The sequence below is a fragment of the Phalangium opilio genome, unplaced genomic scaffold, assembly GCF_054372755.1.
Source record: "Phalangium opilio isolate 3A_F unplaced genomic scaffold, DU_Popi_V2 ptg000101l_1, whole genome shotgun sequence".
Lineage (NCBI taxonomy): Eukaryota > Metazoa > Arthropoda > Arachnida > Opiliones > Phalangiidae > Phalangium > Phalangium opilio.
The window spans coordinates 3,008,482-3,023,920 of record NW_028324204.1 but is presented as its reverse complement, the minus strand read 5'-3'; the positions used below and the strand labels follow the sequence as shown (position 1 = coordinate 3,023,920).

Here is a 15,439-nt window from a genome sequence, read left to right as displayed (position 1 = left end):
AAACAATCTCGCTTATGTTTATCCTCTCTAGACTTCGCTAAAAACGTATTACTCCTACGTAAAATATTAATAGACAGGCAAGGATTCATACCATTAAAGAAGGGGCGCAATATTATCCATATTTTCATTTCATATACAGAGAAAAGCAATTATTATGTTTCTGAGAGGAGCTTACCATTTTGGTTGTTGTTTTGAAAAGTATATCGAAATGCACGGTCCTTGATAGATATAGGATGCAATGAATGAAATATATAACAATGCACGGGCCTTGATAGATATAGGAGGCAATCAAGTAAATATATCGCATGCACGGGCCTTGGTAGATATAGGAGGCGATGATAATCTCTCTTTGCACGAGAGGTTTATCTTTAATATTTAAATAAATATAATTATTTTTAATTATTTTAATCTTCAATAATTACCATTAATAATAGTTAAATCGTTTAAAATAAAGTTATGCCTATTATCATCTCAAACTTTGCTAATATTGACGTTTAAAGTCAAGGGTACCCCTCTTGCCCGCTTTCTTCAAATTTTGGGGTATATATACGATTCGTTTCCATTATAATGGTAAGGAAAAAGCGCAATTGCGAAAACCTTTGGTGGCGATCCCACCTTAGGGAGGCTAGACGTTTCTCGTAACCCTAGCTGATCGCCGCGTATATCCTAAAACCAAACGATGATAATGGAGTAGAAGCCAATGATACAGATTGGTGTCTATGTGGAATAGACGGAAGACCAGTGGATGGTGGTGTTAGAAGCCAGTGTAAGTGCAGACTGGTGTCAATGTGGGATTGACAAAGAACAGAAGATGGTGGTGTTAGAAGCCAGTGTAAGTGCAGACTGGTGTCAATGTGGGATTGACAAAGAACAGAAGATGGTGGTGATTAGAAGCCAGTAAGAACAGACTGGTGTCCGTGTGGGATGGACAAAGACCAGAAGATGGTGGTGTGAGAACTCAAGTAGAGGAGCCATTTCCGTGACTGTGAAAGCAGTTCGGAAATGGCGAACACGTTTGCTCCGATACGCAAACTGCGAACGCGGTCACGTGGGTATAACAACGGACAGACACACAGACACACACACAGACACGGCCGTTACAGAACCTCTCCTGGACTACGTCACACGGAGAGGTAAAAATCGATATTGCGATGGTTTGCAATTACCCGCTTATTTAAAATATGTATTAAATGAAACCAAAAAATATTTATTTGAAAGACTGGTATACCACGTGTAATTTGAAAATTGTCGACAGATGGCAGGTAATCCCAGTTTTTTTATATATTTAATTACTTAATTATAGACTTTTTTAAAATAAAGTACCCAAGTGCATAATAAATTTACAAATTCGAATAAGATAAATAATTAAATTAGCATTCTAACATTGAAATGAAACAAGCTATAGGTGGCAGGTATCTAATTTTTCGACGGATCGATTGGAAATATTTTTCCCGTGGGGATATTTTGTGGTAACAGTAAGCCGGGATCTTTAACCGAATTTTTAGAGCCTTTTTTGGCTGAACTTACCGATCTGTATGAAAATGGTTTCAAATATGGGGATAAAACATTTCCTTGCTTACTTAACGGACCTTATATTATGGATACTCCGGCTAGGTCATTCGTTAAAAACACGAAAGGGCATACTGGTTACTTTTCTTGTGATACGTTTGTGTCGTCTAGCCCAGAATTTTATGGAAAAGAGTTTGGGGTTCTCAACATTCACTCGTTGACTCACTTAGCATCTGACGCGAAACGCTTTGGTCCTTTGGATTCATTTAGTGCTTTTCCTTACGAAAATCATTTGCAGCTCCTAAAAAAGAAAATGCGTTCCCCCAACAAACCTTTGCAACAACTATTCAAAAGATTCAATGAATATGAATTATTTTTGAAACAAAATAATGATCAGCAAGCGTGCCTTAAAAGGGAGTTTAAGAGTAATAACCCTACGTTACCCCCTGGTTCAAGGTCTTTCAAAAAACTTGAAACCTCAAAGTTTTGTGTTTCTACACATTCAGATAGTGTATTTAAATTGGTCACGGGTGATGTCCTTAAAGTTAGTGAGATTAATCAAACACCGCAAAAAAATATAATGCTCATAGGGAAGCTCTGCAAGTTTGTTGATGATATTTTTGATTATCCATTACGTTCGTCAATTTTGGGGATGTTTAAAGCAAAAATTTCGAAAGAAGAGAAAACATACCCACTTTCTGCATTGGATAAAAAATGTTTCCTTTACCCCAGTAGCACTGGTAACATCGTAAAAATTGTTCCTTTACTTCACAGCTCGTAGCATTATAATAGTTTAAAGCTAATTTATAACTATTTTTAAGGGAAAATTCCAATTTCTTTTATTTGTCTTGAAGTATTATTTTAAAGAACATGTTAAATGACGTCGCACCGTCTGTATTGCATGCTCTACGACTATGGGGTTGCAACCTTAATAAGTACTATTAAACACTCGTACCTTCTTCAATATAATAGATAGGTACCTCTTTCTAAATTGTAGATTCATTATTTTATATAATCTCTCCAAAATGAAAGATAACAATTAAGCTGTTATTTTAATTAAGGATCTAGATAATTCTCCATCCCAAATAATAATGAATCAGATGTGATGTAATATAAGGATGTTTAAACGTTTTTTAGATGTTTGTGGTATTTAGTTTTGAAATCGAGAATACGGTAGAGGTGGTTCCACTTTCCTGGTGCCACCTCAAACATTAATTCATGAAGTTACAAACATGATAGCGAAATGTGCCCCATTCCAAGAGAACTGGACTTTATATACTGGGAAAATTTTATTTAAAACTAGTAAGTGTGTAATATCTAGCTGTTGGCGATATATATATTATCTGTCAATTGAATAGTGACATATATCCGGGCTAGAGAGCAATTAAGTAAAGCAGAAATGACATCGGATTTAAATAGCGAAGTAGAAGTTGCGTACGGAAGGGGCCACAGACGCGGGGCGAAGGAAAAGCGGAGCAATGACAGGAAAAGTTCAAATTCAGACACAGGTGTGACCTTAAGTTAATTTGTTTTAAATCAATGTGTGAATTAACGGCAAATATTATTAGATCATGAACCATCAAAGCTGACGTCCAGCAAAATTCGGAAGAAGAATAAATCGAGCCCTTCGACAGAATCATTACCAGCTAGTAAGGGTTCACACATTATTAAAGGGAATAGAAACCTCGGTTTGAAGGTGGATGGTTCGGTTTGAGTCTTTTCCCCCCATGTATTTTGCCTTCAAAAATTGGAAAGCTATCTACTTCCTTATAAGATTTATTGACAAAAATATCATACCCTATTTTCTTTAAATCTATCCTCCAGTGAACTATGGGAAAAAGAAGAGCAAGAAACCTTCTCTTCCTCCAGCTCCAAAACTTCCCTCAAACTTGGAAGCTTCAAAGCATAAAAAAACTGATAAAATTTTTTTCCCATCTGTATCTGCTAATATGGAATCACTGATGCCTATGGAAAACCCATCTCCACTGTTAGTGCAGAAATCGCCAGGGCCTCAGGAAAGACCTGTATCACCGAGTCCTAGGGAACCAGAGAAAACATCTCCTTACAATAATGAAGGCTCAGTTCCAAAAAACCACTTTTCGCTGGACGTAACAAAAAGTCAAAGGAGAGAACAAGCGATCCCTTCACCAAGGATATCGGACAATATATCATCCACGTATTGTAAAGAAAGTCAACTTTCGCCAAGGCGTTCAGAAAAACCATCATCCCAGAGGCGTAGAGAATCTCAGTCACCGCTACCAAGGCGCGGGGAATCTCAGTCACTGCCACCAAGGCGTGGGGAATCTCAGTCACCGCCAACAAGGCGTGGGGAATCTCAGTCACCGCCACCAAGGCGTGGGGAATCTCAGTCACCGCCACGCAGGCGTAGGGAGTCTCATTCGCGGTTATCACCGAGACTAAGGGATTCCCTACAAGGGAAAGTGACGAAAAGTTTCTCGTATTCGCTTGTCGTTTCATTTGCTCTTTAGTCACAATAGTAAACATGCACCCTTGAATATATGGCAGACTTAACAGAAACACCCTGTACAGGCTCTAAATGTAATAAATAGTTAAATAAACCCTACTCTTAAAATTCAATTAAAGAACCCTTAACATCTCAACGTGAAAATAAAAATAAGAAATAAAAAAAATTTGGGTGTAACTATGCCTAAGTCTAATTCCCAAAAATAAGATGGCCCAAGGGCCGGGCCTTACCGACCCCGCAAACTAAAAAATCCAACGCCCCGACACTTTGGCTAAACTAAAGGAAGAAAACTTAGTATCTGTCAAGTCTTTATGGTAGAGCGTCTTAGTACTATGCAGCGATCCTAACTCAATTACCGGCTGCAACCTTGAAAAATAATATAAATGTGACCCTTATTGACTAGATCCTAAGTAAATTTAAATGGGTGCTTAAATTACGCAAAATTAAAAGAAATCAAAACATTGCACAACTACGTCTAAAATAATTAAAGTTTAACTCCAGTCAAAACTAATCTCTTAACAAAAGAAATAGGTATGTTTTATGGCATTACAAAAACACTATTTTAGAAATAATTTGAATCAAAGTAAACAATTTTATTTCAGAACTGACAAAAAAATTTTTATGGAATTTAAAAAATCGTTTTCAAATTATTAGCATTTAAAAAAATAAAATTATGGTCCTGACAAAAAGTCCAATAGTTTTTCCAGGAGTGCTTTATTTGTGCTCGGCTGACCAGCCCGAGCTCCATGATAACGGCGACCATTACGAAATCGCCGCCTTGGAGCGCTTCCTCGATCTTCAACAGGTAGATCTGGGCAATTTCTAATTAAATGAGTTGTAGCTTTACAAAAGTGGCACCGTTTTCTTCGGTGTGGGAAGGCCTCGGTTGAAGTTGACGGTGTTTCTGTTGGTTCTGGCTCTCCATTTTCTTTTGGTTTCTTTTCGCCATCACCTGGAGGCGTTTCGTTTTCATTATCCATTAATTTGTCCATTCTTTCTTCATTTGTAGCTAAATAGTGCAACGATATTTTTTTAATATTATGGTTTAGAAACATTTTATGAATTTGAGAAATGTTTTAAGTCCTATTCGTTTTATAAACAAGGGAAGCTCAGTGTTAAGAGGGGTCGTCAAGGTTAGAGTAAAGAGGTTTGGCGTCGGAGGGCCCGAGAAAGTTTAGAGGCGCCAGATTGTCGCGCCGAAAAAGGTTCGCACCCTTTCTTTTCGGTTGGTCCTCTTTTGTGCTCGTCCCCAAATTTCCCTTGTGTAAATAGCTTTGCCCTTCTCTCTTTATTTCTTATAAGTACATACCAAACAATTTAGCAAGCATTGGTATTGTCAAACGCCTTTCATGGTTACTATTTTCGTAAAATGATGTATAGAATGTAGGCCAATGCATGGTAAAAGCCAGGTCGCCAAAGAGCTAGGTAATCCGGCGCCGACCGAAGGTCGAGAGACTACGTGACCCAAGGGTTGAACACCCTGGGCATTTTCGTCAACTTTTGGCTCGAAGAAACAACCAATTAAGTTGTTTGGCGCGAAAGCGTTTAAGAATGGTGTGCGGTCTTCTGATACGGGTCAGCATACGCAAAAGAAAGTTCTACCCTATCCTTTCAACCGTTTTAAATTTTTACGTGGAATACAATCGTAAAACCGCGGGAAATTTCAACATTAAAGGGAGGGTGAAGTGTAAAATCAAGTGATTTTTTTATAGATTCTTCCACTATTTATAAGACCAGTCAGCGTAGTGAAACATACATGAAATTTCTCCGAATGATTTTAAAATTTGGTTGATATTTTATGAATAATTTAAATAAGGACCTCTGACCAATCGCGTAATGCCCTGCCTTCTTGTTAACAAAATTCTCGTGGCAAGCTCCATGCCAAATGAAATTTATCACGAGATTTAATAAAATATGATAATCGGGGCGCGAGATGTAGAGCATGCAACTAAAATTTTCTTAACAAGAAGGGAGGGCGTTATGCGATTGGTCACAGGCCCTTATTTCAAATTATCCTTAAAATCTGAACCTAATTTGAACTTCACAATCATAATGTGTTTTTTCTTGGATGCTTCACGATGCGGGCTGGTCTTATAAATAGTGGAAGAATCGATAAAAAATCACTTGATTTTCCACTTCACCCTACCTTTAATTAAAATGATTTACGATTATTAATCTATTCACAAAACTAAGAGTATCAATTACTGAAACACGTCAATTTTACAAATTTTCTTCTAAATTTGCCGTAGTGAAGTTATTTATGCTGTATATATATGCTATATATTTATCTCGCGGGCTCAATTAAAAACAAGTTAAATAAATTTTTTTTATTTTATATCATACCTTGAGACTGTGGAGAATTTTCTGTGCTCATAGTGCCTGTACACGCTTTCGTGGTTACTATAAGAATGAACCGAATCTCACAAAAGTTCCCCTTCCACATATTGTTTGGACATCTCACTTCATGAGTGGTTTTTCCGTCGCAGGAAAGGAGAAAAAAGTATACAAAATTTTTCGCTAGGGGCTCAAAAATAGCAATAGTGCTCCGTTTTGGCAAAACTTTCCACGATTTTACAATTTGTCTCTTTACAGCGAAGGAAAAACCTAAGTTTATAACACCGACGCTACTGGGTTCTGACACCCGAAGTTGTTGGAACGTATAGAAAGGAACTTCTTAGAAACCCTTTGAATTATCAGTAAGCCCGACCCCACCCCTGAAATCGAAATAAAAGAGAAAGTTCACTATACCAAAAATTTAGTCGAGGGAAAAAGTAGAGACGGAGGGCTTTCTTCACTTACGCGCGCCCACCTGGGGAAACGTACTTTCTGTAATCGACTATAGAGAGCTTTCAGTTGGAGGAGGAGCCGAGTCTCGTGACATAATTTACGCTGCCATATTGGTGGGTTTAAAGCAGGAATGAAGCTGAGACTACCCAATATGGCTACCAGAACAGCAGTGAGACTTGGGAGGGTGTGGAAACCAACCCTAGACAGGAAGCCAACCTCTGTTCTTCATATTCTGGTATAGAAATAACTTGCACTATGAGTATATTCATGCATACTAATGAATATCTTTTTACGCTTGCGTACTAACTACAGTGTTTCACAAGTAAAACGTTCTTGATTGCTGGAGCCTTACAAACGATGGGGCTCTAATCTGGCCGTGGCCGTCTTGTTTTGTTAAGAAGTCGAAACCATTTTTCGCTAAGGGGTGATGGCAAAGTTTTGCACGTTCATTACCCACATTCATGCCACTTTGCGATTGTGTATTTCTTGTTTACAAGAGTGAGTGCTGCTAAACTTAGTGTGGGAAATAAAAACTCAGGAAAAATACATTGGAAATTGGGCGCGTTTTTTATGAAGATGGCGGATTTAAATTCATTGAAAGACATATCGTTGGACTCAGTGCTAACAACGCTCAAAATTAGCCATCCCCGTCAATTATACCAGTGTTTGTCCAACACAGGGTATAATACATTAGAATCTGTTTCCAAATTAGCTGAGCCATCAGAACTTGATAAGTTGGAGAAATATATATCGGAATACCACGAATTGTTTGAAGAAGAACTGGAACTTAAAAATTATTCAATGTTTGGAAGATTTTACAAGAAACCGGATAAGTTCAAATTTTTACCGGGCCATTTGCACAGTCTGGAATCACTGGGTAAAAGTGCTAAGAACAAAGTTGCTGCTTCGGAGAGACAATTATATATCACGAAAAACCAGGCTTCTACCGAAAATAAAGGGGTGAAACGGAAGGCCCTTAACAGGGTAAGCTTTGGATTAAACAAAACCGTTAAAAGAGCCAAAATTGCCGCTGATGTGACAGTGGTGGAGCATGAGAACTCCACATCACAGAAACTCAACGAAACTCATAAAGACAACCATAACCAAGAAATATCCAAGGACTTGGCAGAAGATAAAGGACCAAGTCCTGAAGATCGAAGACCTCAAAACCAGGATCAAATTAAGAATGATCTTAGCCAAATAAGGAAACAGGTAAAACGCTATATGTCGACTGATTCTCCGGAAGGGTTGCATAATTTGGCTCTGAAAGAATTCAAGCATTACGAGATTTTCCATGTTTCATTGAAGAACAATTCTGGAGAAACGTCAATTCAAAACTGGAAATTAGATTACAAAATTGCTTGCTTAAAATGTGGAACCAAGTGTTTTGTTATTAAGTCAAAAGCGGGTGGTTTTAGCGCATCTAATTACTACCGACACTTGAAGGTCTGCATGCTCAAAAAAAGTAAGAAATCCAAGGAAAAACAGACTCTCCTCTCTTTTGAAAATCTGAAGTCACCAAAAGCGGCTTCGTTAAAACACAATACAACTGGGATACAAGATCCTGTTGTTGTTTTAGACGACAATTCTCAATCTGGTCCTCATAAACATTTAATTAGTAGTTCACAAGAAGCTGAGAAGAAACAGGATTTTTAGAATGCCCCCTCCCAACAGAGGTCCAGGTGGAAGGGGGCTATTCATCAGCTGGAAAATCGCTTGTTACCAGTCTCATTAAAACTAAGAGAAATAGTTGTGATTAAAATTACTCCAGACACGAAAGAAAGCGAAGACTTCTATTCTACAGGGCCGGTAGGCCCTTGTAGATATGACTTGATACCGTTTTGTAACGTTAAAATAATATTCACCCGCTTTTGCTAATTTCCTATGGAGATTAACATGGGTTTTTCGTGATTTTTCCCCACCGATAACTTAAAAACTACAGCGAAGATACTTTTCGGAATTATCTTAAATTAACAATTAAGTAATCAGGGTGTGCTATCAGCCAGTTTGATCAAAACAATTAAGTCTAAGTATGTTAATTTTAGTTAATTACAGAAGTACGGCTTTGACCATCGTGATTGGACATAATAATAAGCTAGATCTCTTGGAAAACTCAGTGCTACCACATATCTATGGTGCAGTGGTTATCACGTCCGCTTCACACGCGGAAGGTCCCAGGTTCGAGACCTGGTAGATACATGTATTGACCATCGTGATTGGACATAAGAATTGGCTAGATCTCTTGGAAAACTCAGTGCTACCACGTATCTATGGTGCAGTGGTTATCACGTCCGCTTCACACGCGGAAGGTCCCAGGTTCAAGCCCTGGTAGATACATGTTTTGACCATCGTGATTGGGCGCTTGAATTATCTAGATCTCTTGGAAAACTCAGTATTACCACGTATTTATGGTGTAGTGGTTATCACGTCCGCTTCACACACGGAAAGTCCCAGGTTCGAGCCCAGGTAGATACATGTTTTAACCATCGTGATTGGACATAATTATTAGTTAGATCTCTTGGAAAACTTAGACTTACCACGTGTCTGTGGTGTAGTGGTTATAATAAATATTTAACAATTATTTCACTTCACTTGGTTTAATGATGTGACATAGGTAGCATACTTTTTCCCTACTTTTAAAACCATTAAACTAAGTAATATTAGAAGTTCAACAGATTGTCAAAAAAAAGATGTTAAAAGCCACTGTAAATGGTGCTTAAATGCCTAATATTTCCTTAATACTTCCAAATAATATTAGTAATAGATCATAGAAATGGGGTTAAAGTACACCCTAAATGATGTCTTTTTTGGCACTGGAAAAAACAGCATATATGGTGTTTGAATGCACCATTGTATTTTAGAGTACAAATGTATGACGGTAAAGCAAACATAATTATTCAAAATTTAATTACATTAAGACTGAAGTGACAGATATTATATAAAAACGTCTTGGTTTGGACCACGGCCGAAAAAACAAACGATATGTGTGAGGTTTATCAATTGACTGAAGTTTCAGATATTGAAATTTTTTTCTAGTTATTTTTATCCACTCAATCCTTAATCAATATTTAATTCAATAAACTGATTTTACTATTAATCGATCTAGTCCCTCTAAATTAATTTAAAAAATTACATATCTACGCTTTTTCAACAACAATTACATTTTCCGAAAACATTTTATCATGAAATTAATTGTTCTTGAAAAAGCGTAGATATGTAATTTTTTCAATAAATTTAGAGGGACTAGATCGATTTACAGTAAAATCAGTTGATTGAATTAAATATTGATTAAGGATTGAGTGGATAAAAATAACTAGAAAAAAATTTCAATATCTGAACTTCAGTCAATTGATAAACCTCACACATATCGTTTGTTTTTCGGCCTTGGTCCAAACCAAGACGTTTTATATAATCGAAAAATGATTCAATGAATTCTAAGATGTACGACTTCTTTCCGACACTTCACAAAATTGAATGTCTCATCAGAGAAAATCAGATGCTAAAAACGGCATTGAACATGAACTTAGAACGCTTCAGATATACCCAAGGTACAAATATTCCTGAACATACAAGCCCCGTCTCTCCATCTTTTACAGGATCCTCTAGTTTCACAAGTAACTATTCCGATGTAAGTGATATGTTGAAACAGTTATGGCTAAACGCATCGTCTAAGAACAAACGTCACTCTGATATTGTCAAAAAATTTAGTGTTGCGTTATTTATTCTTTCCTGCTCTATGGTTTACTCTTTACTATCCCTCAACTTGCCTCTTGCACTCCCGTCTTTAAGGCAAGTAAGGCGTTATATAACTGACGAAAGGAAGCCCCTTGTAGAGGGAGAATTAAGGGTTAAAGAACTTAAAGCACACCTTATTCTTTACAACGTTAAACACCATAACGTAGCAATAAGCGAAGACGCGACGAGAATTATTCAGAGAATTGACTACGATTCCTCTTCAAACTGATGCGTCGGTTTTGTTCGACCGCTAAATAAGAGTGGATTCCTAATGACCAGTTCTACGGAATTTTCTAGCTACGAAGAAGTGCAAGAAATGTTTGAAAAGGAATCGAAAGCAAAATACGCCTACGTTTTTATGGCACAGCCGTTACAAGCACACGTACCGCCTATGTGTTTATGCGTCATAGGTTCGGACAATCGGTTTACAAGTTCTCACTCGCTGGAAAACAATTAAAGAAACGTGTTCTGCTGAAGGAATTAATGTCGTTGCATATTCAAGTGATGGCGACCCTCGATTACTAAAGGCAATGACTTTGCACAATGAATTGGGCCAAAAACCAGGTCGAAAAGATTCAAATGCTCCCGCATTCACAAATTTCACATGTCACTACTCGGTCGATCGTCCCCTCTGCTTTCAAGATGCCGTCCACACTGGTACCAAATTAAGATGCCGCCTATTAAAGCCTTCAATAATACTACCTATGGGAAATTTTGTTGCTAACATATCGGACTTGCTTTTTCTAAAACAGAATCATTCTAAAGCAGAACACGGACTTAAAGACGCGGATCTAGATGGAAGGGACAAACAAAACTTCGCTGCAGTTGAAAGAATTTCTTCTGTAGAAACGCAAAACATACTTCGAAAATTCGTTCCAGATAGTAACGCTACTGTTGTATATCTGAACTTAGTTCGATTCGTCACAGTTCCATGCTTATCGAAAGAAATGCCAATTTTAGAAAGAATTCATTGCCTTTGGTTTGCGATATTCTTTTTGAGATATTGGAAAATATGGATCAAAGAGAACGGTGTGTATACAATCGCCGATAATTTTATAACTCGTAACTGTTATCAATGCATCGAACTTAACGGCCACTCGTTGATCGCTTTATGTGGTCTCTTCTCATCTGACCAAAATGTTTGTTACCCTTATTTATTTGGACCACAGGCTTGTGAGAAAATATTTCGCGCCTCTTGAGCATGACATCAACCTTCTCCACAATTTCCAACTTCTCTTTACAAGAATTTCTAAGACGTATCCATCGTTTAGACATCCAAATGCAACTTGAAGAAGAAGGAGGATTCATTCATCGCAGGCAAAAGAAAGATGGAAAGCGCTTTGAAAGTGAAAAATCTATCTTATTGACTGTTCCAAACCCAGAAGAAACTATTCGAACTCTTGAAAAAGCTAAAGAAGAAGCGAAGTTTGTGGCTGATAAACTTGGCATGAAGTCGGTTACGAAGGCTTCAGACGAAACTTTATTGGAAAATATTTTTACCTTTCAAAAAGAAAAGAACACCACAACTAACGACGCTGCCTATGATTCAGATGACGAACAAGAACACAGTGAAGAAACATTGGCAAGAACCGTAAACGACTTGCCATTGGAGGATGAAAATACACTTTTCGAAGATCTTTACCTGGCAAAACAAACAAATCTGGCAAAACAAACAAATCCACCAAAACAAATTTTAAGAAAATGTTTGAAGGCTCTCTTCCGATGTATGAACCAGATCATACCGACGTCGCCCTAGAAACTAAATCACCTTATACTGGTTTCATGAAAAATAGAACTCAATTAGTTTAAATTCGTAAAACTACCTCATTATGGCTGTTAAATAACAATGAAAAACTTTCTAATGACCGTCTCATGCGCGTTCAAAAACTGGTAGACGAAAACCACAAAAAAAGAGTAGCCATATCTATAACTAAAGATGATACGTGTCCATTTCCTTGCGAATCTATCAACGTTGGTGATTTTTGCGCTTTTGCATATGAAAAGTCCTTTGTTGTTGGCCGTGTCTTACAATTTAGTTACACTTTAGGCAAAACGATGAAAGAAAGAGGTTTTCAAGGTAGTTATGCTTATATTAAATCCAAAAAACCAATAGGAGTTCTATGCAATTGGTACAATTTGAAAGGTAGAGGTTCTAAACATGATCATGAATATATTGAGCTTATTCGGTCCAATTTGTTTAATCACGGCTACTGTAGTATAAAAAAATATGTATGTACAGTCGCCGCAATTAAAAAGTTTCTCTCTCGCGACGTCTTGTTTCAATCATAAGCCGCAAATTATTGATCTGATACAATGGGTATAAAAAAACGTATCTTATATTGTTGTTTCAATAAATTTTTTACTAAGCGTTTTTTTTCCACTCTTCACTTTCCATTTCCAACTGCTAAATAGGGGGTTTTGAATGATTGGGATGATTTTAAAGAGAAGGTGAACAGTTGAGCATAGCTCGTCCGAATTACCGAATGACATTCCAGTAAAGGGAGAGTGATGTTAATTGCAATTTTCTGAATACACGTCCCCCACGGAATCAATGCCTTGAGCCATATTTTTATGGATAGAGATCCCCTTTAATGTTGCACAAATATATAATCAACAATTGTGGAATGAAACTTCAAATTTTCCTCCGGTGAAGATATGGCCACGGGTGCGACATTCTGTTCCACTATGGTTCGCAAATGCCAGGGGGTGGAGAATGATTTCTATCTAGATTAGTGGGCGATTCTTGATGTCAGTTTCAACATAAGTCTGCACGAACGTTTGGTTGAAAACGGCGCATTTCGGAGAGAACCATCTAGAAATTCAATGGCCAACCAATTCCCTCAATATGTCACCCATTGAAAACCGCTTGGTGGAGGAAATACAGGTTCACTGAAAAGGAGAATACCCACATTCAAAGCATAGCATGGGTCACAAAGTGGTGCCTACATTTGAGGAAGTGGTTGTGTTCATTGTATTCAACTAATTGGGATTCGCCATAACGAAGATGACGAACCTTTCTCAAGAAACACTTTATTTACAATGCGAAATTAGCATTATACTAAAGTTCCACTAGTCTTAGCAGTGTATCCGATGGCAAATTATGGTCTTTTTGAGAATCAATGGAATCTGCTGAGCTGCACGAAGTATTAAATCCTTAAAGGTTAAGTAAGGACGCAATGTAGAGTGTGTATATATTTTATTGAGAACTATCCAACCAACATAACTAGTTAAATAAAGAATAAAGACACTTTGCTAATTACTATCGAACATTTATTCTTAATTATGAACATGGTTAGGATAAATACATTTATGCGTTTTCATTTTTAATTTCATTATGCGATTAATATTTGATCATCTTACCGTTGGCGTTTACAACCTGTTGCATTCTCTGCGGCATTGATGAAAACAGATTGTTTATATAATCGGGCCGCTCACCAACCTCTTCCCTTCTCTGCGGCATTGATGAAAACAGATTGTTTATATAATCGGGCCGCTCACCAACCTCTTCCCATGCGGCCTGGATGATGGTGAAAAGTTCGTCCTTATCATTGGGAATTATATTGTTCTGGGATACAATCCTTTTCATAATCGCCCAGACGTTTTCGATTGGAGATAAGTCGGGTGAATTTCTTGGCCAGGTAATTAGATCTATTTCCGGATGATTCTCCTTCAAATACGCCATGGTTGCACGTGACTTGTGTATACTCGAATTATCTTGTTGAAATATAAATTTACCGTCCGGAAAATGATTGTCTACAACATGAGGGAAAAACGTATGTTCCAATACATCAATATACTTATCGGAATTTAGGTGCCCTTCTATTCGTGCTAAGGTGCCAATTTCATGTTTTGAAATATAACCCCACACTGGCACAGAAAACCGTCCGCTATTCCGGATTGAATGAATGTTAGCCGCATCATATCGGGTCCCTTTCTCTCTCCACACTCTTACGTGATGGTCCGTAGATGAACAAAATGTTGATTCGTCGCTGATGACAACTTCATCCCATTCGTTCCTCCAGTGAGGGTGAGCGCGCGCAAATGCTAGGCGTTCTTGTTCGTGCTCTGGTTTGAGATATGGCTTCTCCGCGGCGATACGACTGTGTAGCCCAACGTCACGTAATCGGTTTCTAATCGTTGTTTCCGACGCTTCCAATTCCATGATGGATTTTACAGATCGAACCGTGGTGGTAGGATTATTCACAACAAGAGCAGCAATAACGTCGTCTTCTTCTGCAGTGGTAAGGCGTGGAGTTCCAGGTCTTGGTTTGTCGGTCAATCGCCCATTTTCACCATAAGCGGCGATTATGAAAAGGATTGTATCCCAGATCAATATAATTCCCAATGATAAGGACGAACTTTTCACCATCATCCAGGCCGCATGGGAAGAGGTTGGTGAGCGGCCCGATTATATAAACAATCTGTTTTCATCAATGCCGCAGAGAATGCAACAGGTTGTAAACGCCAACGGTAAGATGATCAAATATTAATCGCATAATGAAATTAAAAATGAAAACGCATAAATGTATTTATCCTAACCATGTTCATAATTAAGAATAAATGTTCGATAGTAATTAGCAAAGTGTCTTTATTCTTTATTTAACTAGTTATGTTGGTTGGATAGTTCTCAATAAAATATATACACACTCTACATTGCGTCCTTACTTAACCTTTAAGGATTTAATACTTCGTGCAGCTCAGCAGATTCCATTGATTCTCAAAAAGACCATAATTTGCCATCGGATACACTGCTAAGACTAGTGGAACTTTAGTATAATGCTAATTTCGCATTGTAAATAAAGTGTTTCTTGAGAAAGGTTCGTCATCTTCGTTATGGCGAATCCCAATTAGTTGAATACAATGAACACAACCACTTCCTCAAATGTAGGCACCACTTTGTGACCCATGCTATGCTTTGAATGT

The 15,439-nt window shown here is 37.7% G+C and overlaps 2 non-coding genes across 2 annotated transcripts; both read left to right on the top strand.

The window, feature by feature from the left end:
- Positions 1-8,907: 8,907 nt before the first annotated feature.
- On the top strand, positions 8,908-8,980 carry TRNAV-CAC (transfer RNA valine (anticodon CAC)). Its single transcript has one exon. It is a non-coding gene; the product is annotated as a tRNA-Val (tRNA).
- A 65-nt stretch (positions 8,981-9,045) lies between these two features.
- Positions 9,046-9,118, top strand: TRNAV-CAC (transfer RNA valine (anticodon CAC)). Its single transcript has one exon. It is a non-coding gene; the product is annotated as a tRNA-Val (tRNA).
- Positions 9,119-15,439: the final 6,321 nt, after the last annotated feature.